This window comes from Aythya ferina (assembly GCF_964211825.1).
Source record: "Aythya ferina genome assembly, contig: HAP1_SCAFFOLD_250, whole genome shotgun sequence".
Lineage (NCBI taxonomy): Eukaryota > Metazoa > Chordata > Aves > Anseriformes > Anatidae > Aythya > Aythya ferina.
Genome location: NW_028181290.1, coordinates 9,335 through 22,721, shown reverse-complemented (window position 1 = coordinate 22,721; position 13,387 = coordinate 9,335). Strand labels below are relative to the sequence as shown.

The 13,387-nt window shown below is 44.0% G+C and overlaps 1 long non-coding RNA gene and 1 pseudogene across 2 annotated transcripts; both read right to left on the bottom strand.

Annotated features, from left to right (window-relative positions):
- Positions 1-1,518: 1,518 nt before the first annotated feature.
- LOC311429024 lies at positions 1,519-3,300 on the bottom strand. Its single transcript, XR_014688016.1, has 3 exons — positions 3,076-3,300; positions 2,474-2,721; positions 1,519-1,617 (listed from the first exon to the last, which is right to left on the bottom strand). It is a non-coding gene; the product is annotated as an uncharacterized lncRNA (long non-coding RNA).
- Positions 3,301-3,887: 587 nt separating this feature from the next.
- On the bottom strand, positions 3,888-13,073 carry LOC311429028 (ubiquitin carboxyl-terminal hydrolase 42-like; annotated as a pseudogene). Its single transcript has 13 exons — positions 12,845-13,073; positions 11,894-12,094; positions 11,183-11,293; positions 10,921-11,023; positions 10,649-10,716; positions 10,422-10,492; positions 9,808-9,890; positions 8,800-8,911; positions 8,282-8,422; positions 7,987-8,087; positions 7,384-7,525; positions 5,996-6,703; positions 3,888-4,836 (listed from the first exon to the last, which is right to left on the bottom strand). The product of its transcript is annotated as a ubiquitin carboxyl-terminal hydrolase 42-like (transcript).
- Positions 13,074-13,387: the final 314 nt, after the last annotated feature.

Genomic DNA, 13,387 nt, shown 5'->3' with positions numbered 1-13,387 from the left:
GGCAGGGGTCTCCTATGGTCAGTGCGGCCCTTGGGGTTGGGGCGTTTCTTGGGGGAACTCGGGGGGGATTTGGGCTGGGGTCTACTAAGGGCACTGGGGACCTTGGGGTTGGGGCGGGTCTTGAGGGAACGCTGGGGGGGTTGGGGCAGGGGTCTACTAAGGGCACTGAGGAGCTGGGTGTCAGGGAGGCTCCTGGGGGGACTCAGGGGTGGACTGGGTAGGGGGCTCCTAAGCGCACTGGGCAGGGGACTGGCTGCAGGGCTGAGCGGGGGGCTCACTGCTGGCACGACGGGGGACTGCAGCGACAGCCCACCCTCAAGCTTCTCGGGGCACAGCCCAGGGGTTGAGGGGACCTCACCGAGGGCTCCTGTGGCTTCCAGTCCGTGCGTGCTCGGCTCCTCGATGTCCTCGCAGAGGTCGGGCAGCTGCGAGAGGAAGCGGCTGAGGGCAGGACTGCTGGGCAAATCGGGGAAGGCGTCCTGGGGCTCCACGGCATCGAGCCAGCTGAGCAGCTCCTCCATGCCGGGGATGGGGATGTCCAGGTCGGCCAGGAGCTCGTCCTGCATGTGCTGCAGCTGCTGGCTGTCCCCTGCCAGCTCTGGAAAGGCCTCGGCAAAGGCATCAGGGCCCAGCTCGGGCAGCTGCGGGGGCTCCTCAGGCACCTGCGGGGCTGTCGCCGCTGAGGACGAAGCAAGAAAATCCCCCAAGACGGGCGATGTCAGCTTTCCCATGGCCCCTGGGTGTGGGGCGCCCAGCGGCCGGCTGTGCCAGCCCCAAACTCACCGTCAGGCGTCGCCGTCTGGGTGCTGGCGGTCCTTGGAGCCTGGGCAGGCTTGGGGGCAGTGGGGCCGGGCAGCGGGGGCCCCTGGTCCTCGCTGAGCCCCACGGCGTGCAAGCAGGGCTCCGGCAGCTGCCCCCGGCTGCTGCTCAGGGTGCGGGGCGTGGGGAGCGCCTGCCCCCGCAGCGGAGGCCCCGGGACGAGGGGTGGCGGGGGGTTGCGCTGGGCGGGGGCCTGCAACAGGCAGGTGCCTGCGGGGTGCAGGAGCTCCCCATGGAGCACGGCCCTGGGCCCCAGCCCCAGCGCATGGTGGGGTACCAGTGTCCCCGTCACCATGGGCTGTCCCCACTGATGGACGGGGGCACAGGGAGGAGCGGTGTGGGGGAGCTGCCCCCCGGCGGGGAGCTGCACCAGCTGCAGCTGGTGCCCCATGGTTGGGAGCTGCACCAGCTGCAGGTTTTGCCCCACAGCGGGGAGCTGCACCAGCTGCAGCTGGTGCCCCACGGCGGGGAGCTGCCCCACAGCAGGGAGCTGCCCCCCGGCGGGGAGCTGCCCAAGCTGCAGGTGGTGCCCCTGGGCTGGGAGGTGCCCCCCAGGTGGCAGCTGCACCCCGGCGGGGAGCTGCAGCACCTGCCCCTGGACCCCCGGCACCACGTGCCAGACGGTGGCCTGGGGCAGCGCGGAGGGGAGGGTGGGTACCTGCGGGGGCTGCAAGGGCAGCGCCGTCGCTCCGGGGAGGGAGGGCAGCAGCCAGGCAGCCACCGTTGGCGGCACGGCTGGGACGACGAAGGGGGAGTTTTGCGTCTGCGCAAGCCGCGGAAGCCGTCTGGGGAAACCCTCTGTGGGAAAAAGGCCGCTGGGCTGAGCTCTGGGGCGCTGGGCTCGCCAGCAGGGCCGCAGCCCCGGGAGGAGCGGGAGCCGGCTGCTGGACCTGCCATGGTGGCTGGAGAGTGGGGCGGTTGCTTGGGGAACCCGGGCAACGGGGGTTCCGTCCCAGCGGCTCACCAGCCCCTCGCCGACATCTGAACTGACTGGAGAAGGCGGCTTCCAAAGTCCTCCCATTAAACGGACTACATTTGAATTCTATGCTAAAATTGGTGAGCTGTACAGAATAGTAGGACCAAGCTACCTGCTTTGATAGCAAACGGTTGACCTTAGGTAAGTTACAGTCATATGAAGGTTTGACTGGACGGCATCCTTGGTTTACTAGTGATCAAAGCTGACCAAATCCTAGCCACAGAACAGAAGCGTTCACTAACTTGCTAGAGAGAGCACTTAGGAATGCAGGAATTTAACTGCTTTAATGCTGCTCTTTCTCTCACGTATCTGCAATTTCCTTAAATCACAAATTGTCACTAGCTATCCTTGTTCATTTATTCAAAGGAACATGATTCCGGTTGAAAAGGCACTCTAACAAGTCCTCCGTTGCTCCTAGTCTGTCCCTAGCTTCTTTAAGAGGTTCAATACAGTAGAAAATTAAAAATAATAAACCAGCAAATAATTAACGTGTGGAAGTGGTCTTTTTTCAGATTAGATTCCACCATTCAGAAAATCCTGCTTAAGAGACATTTTTTCTTTGCTTTGAAAGACTGACCTTCCCCAAAAGGAAACTAATTAGTATCTTCAGGCTTGACGAAATACTTGAATTCCTCAATTTAACAGAATTGCTTTGCACAGCCCTCCTATCCTGCTTACCTTGCAAGCAGTGTATCCAAGTGGGGCGGGTACTGCTGTATTTATCAACGAACATCTCTTTCACGTATATAGCCCAGGGATCCCCATGCCCCGCACTTGTGTAATGCATGCAAGACGTTGACTTTCTTCCTCTACTTTGGACTGGTTTAGAGAGAACGAGTTCGCCATCTGCTGGCCAGAGAATTCACTGAAGCCCGAAGAGCAGTAGAGCAGAGGCATTTTCTTCTGTGCTCTTCCTGATTTTTCAGCTAGAAGAGATACTTCCAGTCTAGTACAATCAGGATTCTTTTGACATTAGTATCGTAAAAAGTCCATTTTTGCAACACTGGAATTTGAAAGACCTCCGTTCAGTCCCTAATTTTGTTCTTGATAATGGGACAGATTGCATGAATGCAAAACCATTTGCCTTTAACCTCTTTATTTCAGGCCTTCTTTCCTAGTGGCCATTCAAAACTGGGAAAAAAATAGTCTACCAAGTGGGGTTTTTTTTTGATTTGATAATAAATCTGCAGACTGTTAAGTCATCAAGCACTTCAAGACTGTTTGAAATAATCTCGAGATTAATATAAAAGGAATTCCTCACACACGCTGCGGCCGCTTACCTTTAGTATAGTCGTTGGATGCGATGGAGCAGTATTTCTTGCTTTCGCCTGCACTGGAAGTCTTCCCTTCCTTGTAAGGTTGTTTACTGCTCTCACTTCTGCATTATTCACATGAAGAGCCATCTGGAGGATGGGATTCTTCCTTCTTCTCCCGCGTTATCTTCTGGAAACGAGGATCTAAGTGTTCCAAGGAGCCTTTTGCTTTCCTGGTGTTTCTCCTTTTTCTTCTTTTTCTTCTCCTTTTTCTTCTTTTTCTTACGCTTGCGATTGGCATTGTCAAAGCGGAGCGCACAGAAACACAAATCATGAAGTCTGAAAGAAACATGCAAGTTAAAAAGGGAAAAAAAGATGTGGCACTTGTTGCCTATATGAAACCTGATTTATTTTACCACAGGTGATGATTTGCAGCATGTCAGCTATTTTGTGGTGCTTTGTGCACACGCAACTTACTTTAGATGCAGCAAACTTAAGCCGTCAGATTGAAGGACCATAGGTCCTGGTTTGTACACAGATCATTAACAACGGCTAGCTCTGGAATACGTGCAAGCAGAAAAAATCTTTTAACCTAATCTGGAATGGTGTACGGATGTGATTCGAACTATGTGGTCCAAAGCTAGTGCTCTGACACAATTCAGCAAGAGCTTTCCTGTCTTCACTGATCAACCTAACAACATGATCCCCAGCCAGCTGGTGCTATCTAAAGAACTTAGAAACTACCAGAAAAAAAAAAAAAAAAAAAAAAAAAAAAAAGACATGAGAAGCACCCAGAAACGAATTAGGATAAAAAATGCGGAGTATGCCGGAATCCTTGCTTACTTGGAATCCTTCTCTCCATGTTTATCCTTAGACTTCTTTTTCTTCCAGAACTTGTGATATTTTTGCATTTTTTTCACCACCTAAAAGCTCCTTTTCTATCTTTCTGTCTTTCCTTTCTATTTCACTTTCACTACCTTCTGCACAGGTATATTTTCTTTTTCTGTTTCCTTCTGTTTCAGTTTTCTGGCGACAGTTCTCCAAATGAGCTGACACAGGTGGAAGCGCATGTCTTTCACGAGAATGTCTTCTGGAATGTTGCTGAGGTACCGAGCAACGATGCAAGTCTGCTCGGGGTGTGCTAAAGCGACGTACATCTTCCTCTCTCAAGAGGGAACCGTGAGGCCATCCGCTTTTGTAATGATAATGCTTATGTGACCTGCAGTAGTAAGTTGCAGTCGATCTGTCAAAGGCTGAATCGCTGTGAGAGAACTTTCTCTCTCTACTGTCTCCTGTCGCATGAGGTGAATAGTGATCCTTGTAATAGCCACATCTTTCCCATCTCCGTGCTTCGTCTCGATAGTATCTTTCTCTGCTCCAACTTCTTTCCCCTTTGGATCGGTAGTACCTATTGCTACCTTGTTCTGATCTTCCTCCGCTGCCAGATCTGTACTTTGAATATTTGACTGCTCTTCTGCCATTCTCAGGGCTGTTTCTTTCACGAGGGAAAGATCTGTACCTGCTTCCCTCCCAGTACTCCTGCTTGTGACTCTTTTGCTCAACAAATTCCACGCTCTGAGAACACCTCCTCTTGCTGGAAGGACCTGCTTTTTGACTCTCCTTCTCTTCACTAGGAGCATGTTCCCTCTTGCTTCGGTAATGCTCTTTCTCAGTGGTTTTAGTCTTGTCCTTTGTATCTTGGCGTCTATCTGCAATAGCTAAGGAAGAAAGATTGTTAGAGCTACATTCAGTGTCAGACTTGAGAGAGGAAGTTTGCCGCAATTTCTCACCAGGCTCAGAAGACTCTTTGCCGGAGAAAACATTTTCTTTTGAAATGAGGTCACGTTCTTTTGATCTTCTTGGTTTCTCCTTGTCTCCACGGTCATCACATTGGTACTGGGCGAGGTATTCATCATTCCCAGGAGATTTCGGAGGTTCCGCAACACTGCATAAAATAAAAACCCATTTCTCACTTCTGCTGAAGGACGTGAATATTAAGAGTAAAACCTTCCAAAGGCAAACAAACAAACAAAAACCTCCGGACTACAGGAACGCTCGCAAAGATATGCCATTTAGAAACCTCTCCTGTGATTAGGACACCTTCTTCAGCTCCCAGAGAAAGTGCTTTTTCCCCTCTTGCTTCTGAAGCCATTGCACTAAAAAAGCAAACGCATCTGTCTCCTTCCACCTGCTGCTCTGAGAAAAAAGTCATAGGGGCGAGCGGGGAACAGCCAGTGTTTCTCCAGACAGTGGAGAAAAATGGAAAAACATTCTATAAAGGAACACAAGTTCTCCTTGAGGCACCAACCTGCATCAGAGTGATATGCTCAGTGCTGATCATTAGTTCTGTTCGTGACACTGGACACACAGTATGGAATTGTACTAATTTAAATCCTTCCATTAAATACTATTAGTAGACAGATAAAACTGTAACGAACTTCCATAAAGTCTTGTCTTAATCAGACTGTGCTCATTTTACCTCATTTCCTCTGACAAGCTGTTCAGCTGGCTGGCTCTGAAGGACTCCGTGATGACTTCTCGATTGACTGAAGGCATAGCTCCAGGCATCTGCAATTAAAACGCACAAGTCAGCAGACAAAAAAATACTATTTGTAGTAGTACTGAGGACTAGTCTTGTCAGAATGTCTCCATTAAATGGTAAGCAAGACCGCTGTCAGTTGTATGCATTATCTACACTTCAAAGATAACCCCAACTCACCCCCCAAAATCTACTTTATGAAACTTAGGAATTTTTATCTCAGCTGAGCTTAAGTTGACAAGTTCTAATGTAAGCTCAGGTCTGCAAATTCTAAGGGGATAATACCACAAAGCCTTACGATCACATGTGTGCTGTGTTTTCTCAGTATTTCACCTGAATTAGGAACACAATAAACACTCCCGAATACATCGTAGGTGAGAAATTCTCGATGGAGCAAATCTATGTTTCAAGCGATCCATTTGTTTTAGAAAAGAACATCTCAGAAGGTTTAACAGGTTCAACTCGGCAAGTGGAATCATCAAGTTTCAGTCCGTTTTCTTTAGATTCATTAACTAACCTAATAGCACCATTTAGTGAATCTGTTTTTGGCAGCTCATGCTGGGATCTTCCTTTGTCAGCATTCTGACAGGAAGAATTGGAATGCTGCAATGTACGGACTACCTTTCCAACCAAAATTCCATTAGAGGACATTGCATTGCATTTCAAATTCCTTTGAAATAAGCCCTTTGACTCCTCCTCAGATTTTCCTGAAGATTCTGCACCATAAGGGACTGTGTTATCAGAGCTGAGTTTAGGATTTTCATTCACTGTTGGCTCCACAAAAATTTCATCAGAAACTTTTTTGTTTGTTTGCATTTGCTTCATTTGCATTACCGAATTTGTAATTGTGGATGAAGGAACAGCCTGGTAGAGATCTTCATCCTCCACAGCACTGCTAAGAAAGTCAGGCTGTGACACAGTCTGACGAGCAGGCAATTTATTGTGAATACTGATGGTGATCTTCTGTTTTCTTGACGTATCAGTCATTGAAGGCCTGGTAATTGCCTGGTTTTGAACACAGGCCATTGGTGGTGCTGAAGATGGCCTTTTTAGGGTGACACCAGTGGTCTTTGTGTCCTCTTTTATGGATCCATTTCCATTTAAACGGCTTGAATTCTGTATTTAAAAAGAAGAAATTGCAAGATGGATTAACGCAAACACTGCATGTAACATTTTGAAACACAAAACTCTCCTACTGAGTGTTTCTACAAATGGTCTTAACACCTAAAAAGAAAAACACACTGCCCTTTAAGGATAAATGCAAGTCCAATAAGCGTATTCAATTCCTGCTTTTGGTTTACTGCAGATTGGTATCAAATTAACATCATCTTTGAAAAACAGCCAAGCAACTTAACATTACCTGCTGCTATTCCCAAATATATTTATTTTCCCCTTTAAACATACCCTGAAAAGCCTGAAGTAATCGTTCTGGTGCTCAGGAATAAGACATTTAGTTTTCCCTGTCTTAGCTAAAGTGACGAGGATAGGAAAAACAAGTCCTCTTTTAAATGATTTGAGGATTAGTACACTCTGCTTAAATAGTCAAAGAGCGTAGCTCTCTGTGCTTTAGAAAGCTGTCTTGGAGCTATAAAGTAATGGAGTCGCATGGCTGCACAATTTAGCAGTAACCACTGTTTGAATGACTCTGGCTGTAGCATGAGGGCTGTGAAGAAAGCTGCAGCGTGGGAAGGAAAACAAAACTAAGATGCCGAAAACCAAACAAAAAACCCCACACCAAACCCCAAACCCACTAGCAGTTTGGTGCCGTTATCTGCCCTCCCGCTTCCCTGAATTACCTTAATCATATGAGGAAGAAGTCGTGGTCCCAGAAATCCAGCCTGCTTACTATTAGCCCCCTGCTGACCAGGAGGGAATGAACAGGGATAAGATGGTGCTGGCAAGTAAAACGCACGTTCTCCAAGTGTCAAATCATAGCGCCTTCAGAAAAGAGCAGTGATCGTAGTTTAGTTTTTCTTTCAGCCTACTCTTGGATTAAATCCCATCCTATCATTTTAGAGGAACAGCTCATACGATATGGAAGCCTTCTCTACAGAAGGCTTCGCCAAGACTACAGACTGAAAAGTAGAGAACAGTCTTCCTACTAAGACTATCACTTGCAGAGCAATAATTCATTCTTACACCACAGATGACCTTCATTTCTCTCCTTCTCTAAAGTAGCCAGCTACAGATAACACATAGATAGCAATTTACACAAGTGCTGCAGTTTAAGGCCAAGCAACAAAAGATAATAAACGACACAGAATTTCAGGTTAGACAGAACTGAATTAGACAAATAATAATCTTCTCCTGGGATAGCAAGAAAAACACTTGCAAAACAGAAAAATATCAATAACAGGAAAGGAAATCTCTTCTGAACACAATTTAAGATTTGTTATTACCTGATATAAAAAAGTATGTAAGCTTGCTGACCAAGAACTCTTTTAATGTCAGTACGCACTACTTTAGCATCATTCATCTGATACCAAAGTCCATTACCAGCCTGCAAATAAAGACAACGATTTCTTTAGGTGAATTGCACGTTTTCCAATTGAAATCACGGATAGGAACAAAATACACACATGTCAAATAAAAATATAATGAAATCTTTTTCCCTAGAAACAGTAGCTGCTAGTCATGCTTTAATTGGTTTGCCAGCACAACCTTTACCCTGTTAGAAATGCTGTTGACTTCTACCTTTACATAGCATATATAGTGTCCTGAGTGACAGCTGACACCGTGATGTACCAGCACCGCGTATAAGGCATAGAGCAGTGGTTCTCCCATTGACTGCGACATGTAGGCTCTCAGGTCCAAATACTCCGGATATTTCACCTCCTAAAGAGACATCAAGAAGATAGAAAAATTATCCCAGAGTACTTCGTGGACTAGCCAGAGAAAAACACTTCCAAAAAACACAGACTAGAATTGATTTCTAGAATATATTTCTCGAATATATTTCTTGATTCACTACAAATAAGTCTTCCCATAAACAACGGTTAAGACTAGAAGTTGCAGAGAACTGTTTCCTGATGAATCAGCCTTCTCAGAGGAAAGCATATGCTTCTTGTCAAGCGGGAACTTTATTGATATTAAGAGAAAGAATAAGCCATAGTCGTTAGTCTACAATTATTGTCTGAAAATATTAACAACTTTCAGCTTTGGGGGATGTCCCATTACACAATGATATAGTTGCATTACAGTGGTAAATATACCTTGTTGATCTTTCCACCTGTGAAATCTGCAAATCTTTTCAGTGATATTGTGAGAACCTTGGAAGAACGGTGTATGGTAAATCTCTTGGATGCAGGAACCATCTTTTTACACCTTAAAACCAAGCAGAGATAAGTGTTTGAAGGCATCTTCTTTTTTCGCCCCCAAAACAAACTCCTTTTAATGTCTCACGCATGCCTATGCTATTTGAATGATATTTACTTGCATAATAGGTTGGTCTTTTTTCTTTTCATAAACCCATGCACTGCGTGTCAGGTTTGTTAATACACAGAAGAAGGTCAATTTTCCCAACAACTCAGAGCATAGCGGGAACAGGAATCTCTCACAAAAGGGTATGACCAGGTTGGATGGCAAGGTACCATTTCTTGGTCTACAAAAGTGGCTATTTGAACTCCAATCCTGGATACATTCTTTCAGCTTTCAAGGGAAATACAAATACTGAAAGCGGAACGAGAGAGCCTTGGTCCCCAGGGCTAGAAATTGCAAATAATCTCCAACATAGGTCGACTATCAACATCAAAAATACAACAGAAGCACATGGTCATTCTACAGGAGGGAGACATTTAACAGTAGGAAGTCTTCATGTACTGAGCTTGTCTGGAAAGACACTGAAACCATCTGCCATCCTTTGAAACAAAATAGTTCAGTTTGACACATTGCCCGCTCCAAGGTAGGACCTACGGTGTAAGCAGTGAAAATTAGCCACTAGCCCAGAGAACAACGGAAACTGGGCAGTTTACATCAAGAAAAGTACTGTCGAGAGCTAATAAATAGAAAGAACAAAAGTAGCTCTTTTTGAATTCTGATGGCAAAATACAAGCCAGAGAATTGCAAACCCATAGGGAATGCCTATGAACAAGACTTCCCCCCTCCAAAGAAACAAAAATCCAAGTCTTTTATAAACTTCCACAAAACTTGTAAGTAGATCCAAAGTTTAGAGGTAGTCCAACAGAGTCATGCAACATAGAAAACTGACGTCAAAATCTTACTCGCTACATTTATAGCAATTCTCTCCATCCAGCTCTTCAGGTTTCACAAAGAGTTCCAGAGCTCTGCTAACAGACGAAACCGCCTAGAGCAGCGAGAAAGAAGAGCGTAAAGTCACCGTAATTCAGAATTCCAGAGACATACTAGTAGTTTATAAGAGAATCTTACTAACATACTCAAGCGATCTACTAGGAGCACTGTGAAGAAGGAGGCAGAAAGAGCATGCTCAGCATTGACCTCACCTGGAAGGCATTTGACTTTGGAACAAATACTTTTCCAGTAGCCTAGACAGCATCTACAGTGTGCTTTGTCATCAATACTGGGGACAAATTCATCAGTCTAACAATTAGATGTATATTGAGGTAGAACAACAAAGAAGTATGACAGCATTATAATTTTTGCAGAAAGAGAATTCTTTCCCCTTAAACCCAATGCAAATGTGGAGACTATTTACATGGGTTCCACGGAAGGACAAAGTCCAATCCACTTCCTTAGCACCACCAAGCTCTTACGTTTTAACATTATATGTGGTTTGGTTTTTTAAGTTAAACAAGTTTAATTTAGAAAGTTATGCATGTACTTAAACATCATGAATTATATTTAGAAAACATCTTACCTTTATATCCAAAGTGATATCAAGAAATGCCTCATACGTATCCGAAACTGCTTTGCAATTCAAGCACTTCACTGGAAACAAAATATAAATGCTTAACATTATGTGAAGGAGACTAACTGTCCAAATTCAAGTTGTTGACAGATACTACTTTAGACAAACTACAGACTGCTTTACTACCGACAAAAGACACAGATCAGTTCTAAGGACAGGAATATTTTTTCAAGTACCTCTCGATCTTAGAAATCCTCCAAATATTTGATGAATGATGGTGGTAGCTTGAGAAGATCTGTCCAATCTGGAAATAAATTATAATCAGACCTCAGAAGATTTAAGGCACAGAATTAACTCTTCAAAGAGTTTGATGAAAACCAAGGATGATGTAGACTTGCGTTGCTGATAGTAAATAAGGCACTAAAAGGTGCTAGAGATCATTTTTGAGAGTAAATAAAGGACTAGAAGGTGCTAGAGAATGTATGAAAGTGAACTTGTTTATGCTTACTCGGTGCTTCCGTTCAAGCACGCTTCCTGCATAGCATCAACAGTATAGCGCAAGAACTCGTGTGCGTCTTCTTGACTGCCAAAACGGAAATGTTGTCCTATTCCTAAATAAGAAGATGATAGTATTGACCTCATTTAAAAATGAAATCATTCTTGTATTTCTAAAATCTCTCTTCATTGGAGTGTTAAAACCACTTAGACACATCAAATAATTATTTGAAGATTACAAGCTATCGAAAAGAAACACATCTGAAGCCACTTACGACTGAGATTACTGATAACATGCGTAGGCTCGATGGCATCAACAGTGCAACGCAGGGCCTGGTTAATGTGAGTCTCCATCGTGCACATCATGCAAAAATCTTGTTCACGACCTGAAGAGTGAAAGAACAAAGCATCCCAGTCCAGCGAAATATCCAGAACTACAAACATCTAAGTACAATTTAAACTATAGATACAATATCCACTCTCCTTGCTACATTCTATTCTCCCAAGATGCCAATGTCCCAACAGTCTTGTAACATTTCATTTCACACAACTTGACAGAAGAAAAATATCCACTAAGCCTGTATTCAAATGCATGTTGTGATGAGAAATCTAAAAGACTACTGCAAAGTCGCAGTTGTAAAGGCTGACAGGAATGTGAACTCCACAGGCTGCAAAATGTATTACTCTCTAAAATTACTACCAAATGCATTACTGTCCAATGCACTTCATTATTCCCATGAAGCAATAAATAATCCTTTAATAAACAAACAAACAAACAAACAAACAAACAAATAACTAACTAAATAAATAAAACATGGTGCATTAATTGCACTCCATATGCTATTCGGAGCCCACTGCTAATACAGTGCTCAAAGCCAGCTGCTACAGGTAAAATCAGGCAAATAAGCTTATCTCACAGAATCACTGCTGTTCTTTCACCTTCAGAGCTATCCAACAGATTCAAAATACTGTTAGAAAGTACTCACATGACTGGCTGTGCTCAAGAGAAAGCATGTAATTGGCAAGTGGGGGTGTGTAGGTCAAACACTGTAGAGTAGCATTAAGAAAACATGTGTTGCCAAGATTGTACAGGCCAACTCCAACACTTTGTGTTTCTCGCCAATCCATACAAATCTTCTCAGGTGGAAAAAGAATGCTCTGTGGCGGAGCAATTCCATCATTAACGACTGCAAGAAAGTTAAATTTAAAAAGAGATCTTGTTTGTTTGTTTCGAAGAAAGGTATTTAAAAAAATACTATTCTGCAGGAGCACCTAGAGGAGCTAGCTACAATCCAAACCAGAAAAACTTATTGCAGACAGCTTTAATACCACCAAATTCAAATTGGCTGGTCAACACAATGTTTTGGGGAAAAAAAAAAAAAAAAAAAAAAAAACAATTTTAGTCAACCATTTTAATTCTTCTAAGGCAAGGCTAACTGCCATTCTGTTTGTAGCACCTAACGCCAAGTTCCTCTCCATCTATAATCTTTAACCTGATTAACTCAACTACTGTTTTTTTCCTTATTATAACTTAAACCACAAACTTAGACTTGAAATTATACGGTAAAAACGTAAAAACTAGGAACTAGGAATGACGGTACCCCTACAGATACCAGATCTTTTCCTGAGCAATGTTATCCTTCAAAAAACCTGTGAAAAATGGAAGCTGTGAATAGCAACAATCAAACACTTTTCTCTGCAAAACAGAAAAGACATGGAGGAATCTGTGCATTACAAAAAGCTCCCCGTATTTCTCTGTTGACTGTAAATATATCAAAATTAATTTCTGTAACATCAGTCACTTCAGTTGCCTTAGGGGATTCACTTTTGAAGTCTTTCTTCACAGTAGTCCCCTTCTCTATCAGTGCAACAAGTAAGAACTGCATTTTCTACTTTTGCTTTGAAGACAATGGAGGCAGGATAGAACGCACACTTACTTAGATCTCTTGGGGCAAAAGCCTTAGATTTTTCAGATGATCTACAGTAAATAGCACCTCCACGTCCTTGGGCCACAGAGACTTGGCTTGAATCTTCTGCAGGCACTATCCGGCCCCAGTTGGCGGTGCGTGACATCAGTATTTTAGGACTTGGTTTCTTGGATTTGCCAGACCGCCTTGAAGAGGGCTTTTTAGGCTTTGAAGATTTGGGCTTCTTAGCTACGGTCATTGTTCACATCTGCGACAGAGACAGAAGTTCTGGTTGACGTAAGACTATCAAGAAGCACTCCAAGAAGAAAAGAGTAACAGAAGTCCTGTCACTTAATCTCAAAGAAACAGCCTTAAGAACTAAATCGCTGGTATGAATGATTTAAAAAGAATCCCCAAACTAAACACACAAAGTGAAAATTTCCATCTAAACTCTATCAGTATTACTTTTCGCTTCTGCAGAACTAGTGGCTGATGCCATTTCTTTCCCTTCCGTAGGATTTTAATCCATTACAACTCTGGAGTCTTTTTAATATAAAAATGTAGAAGACATTC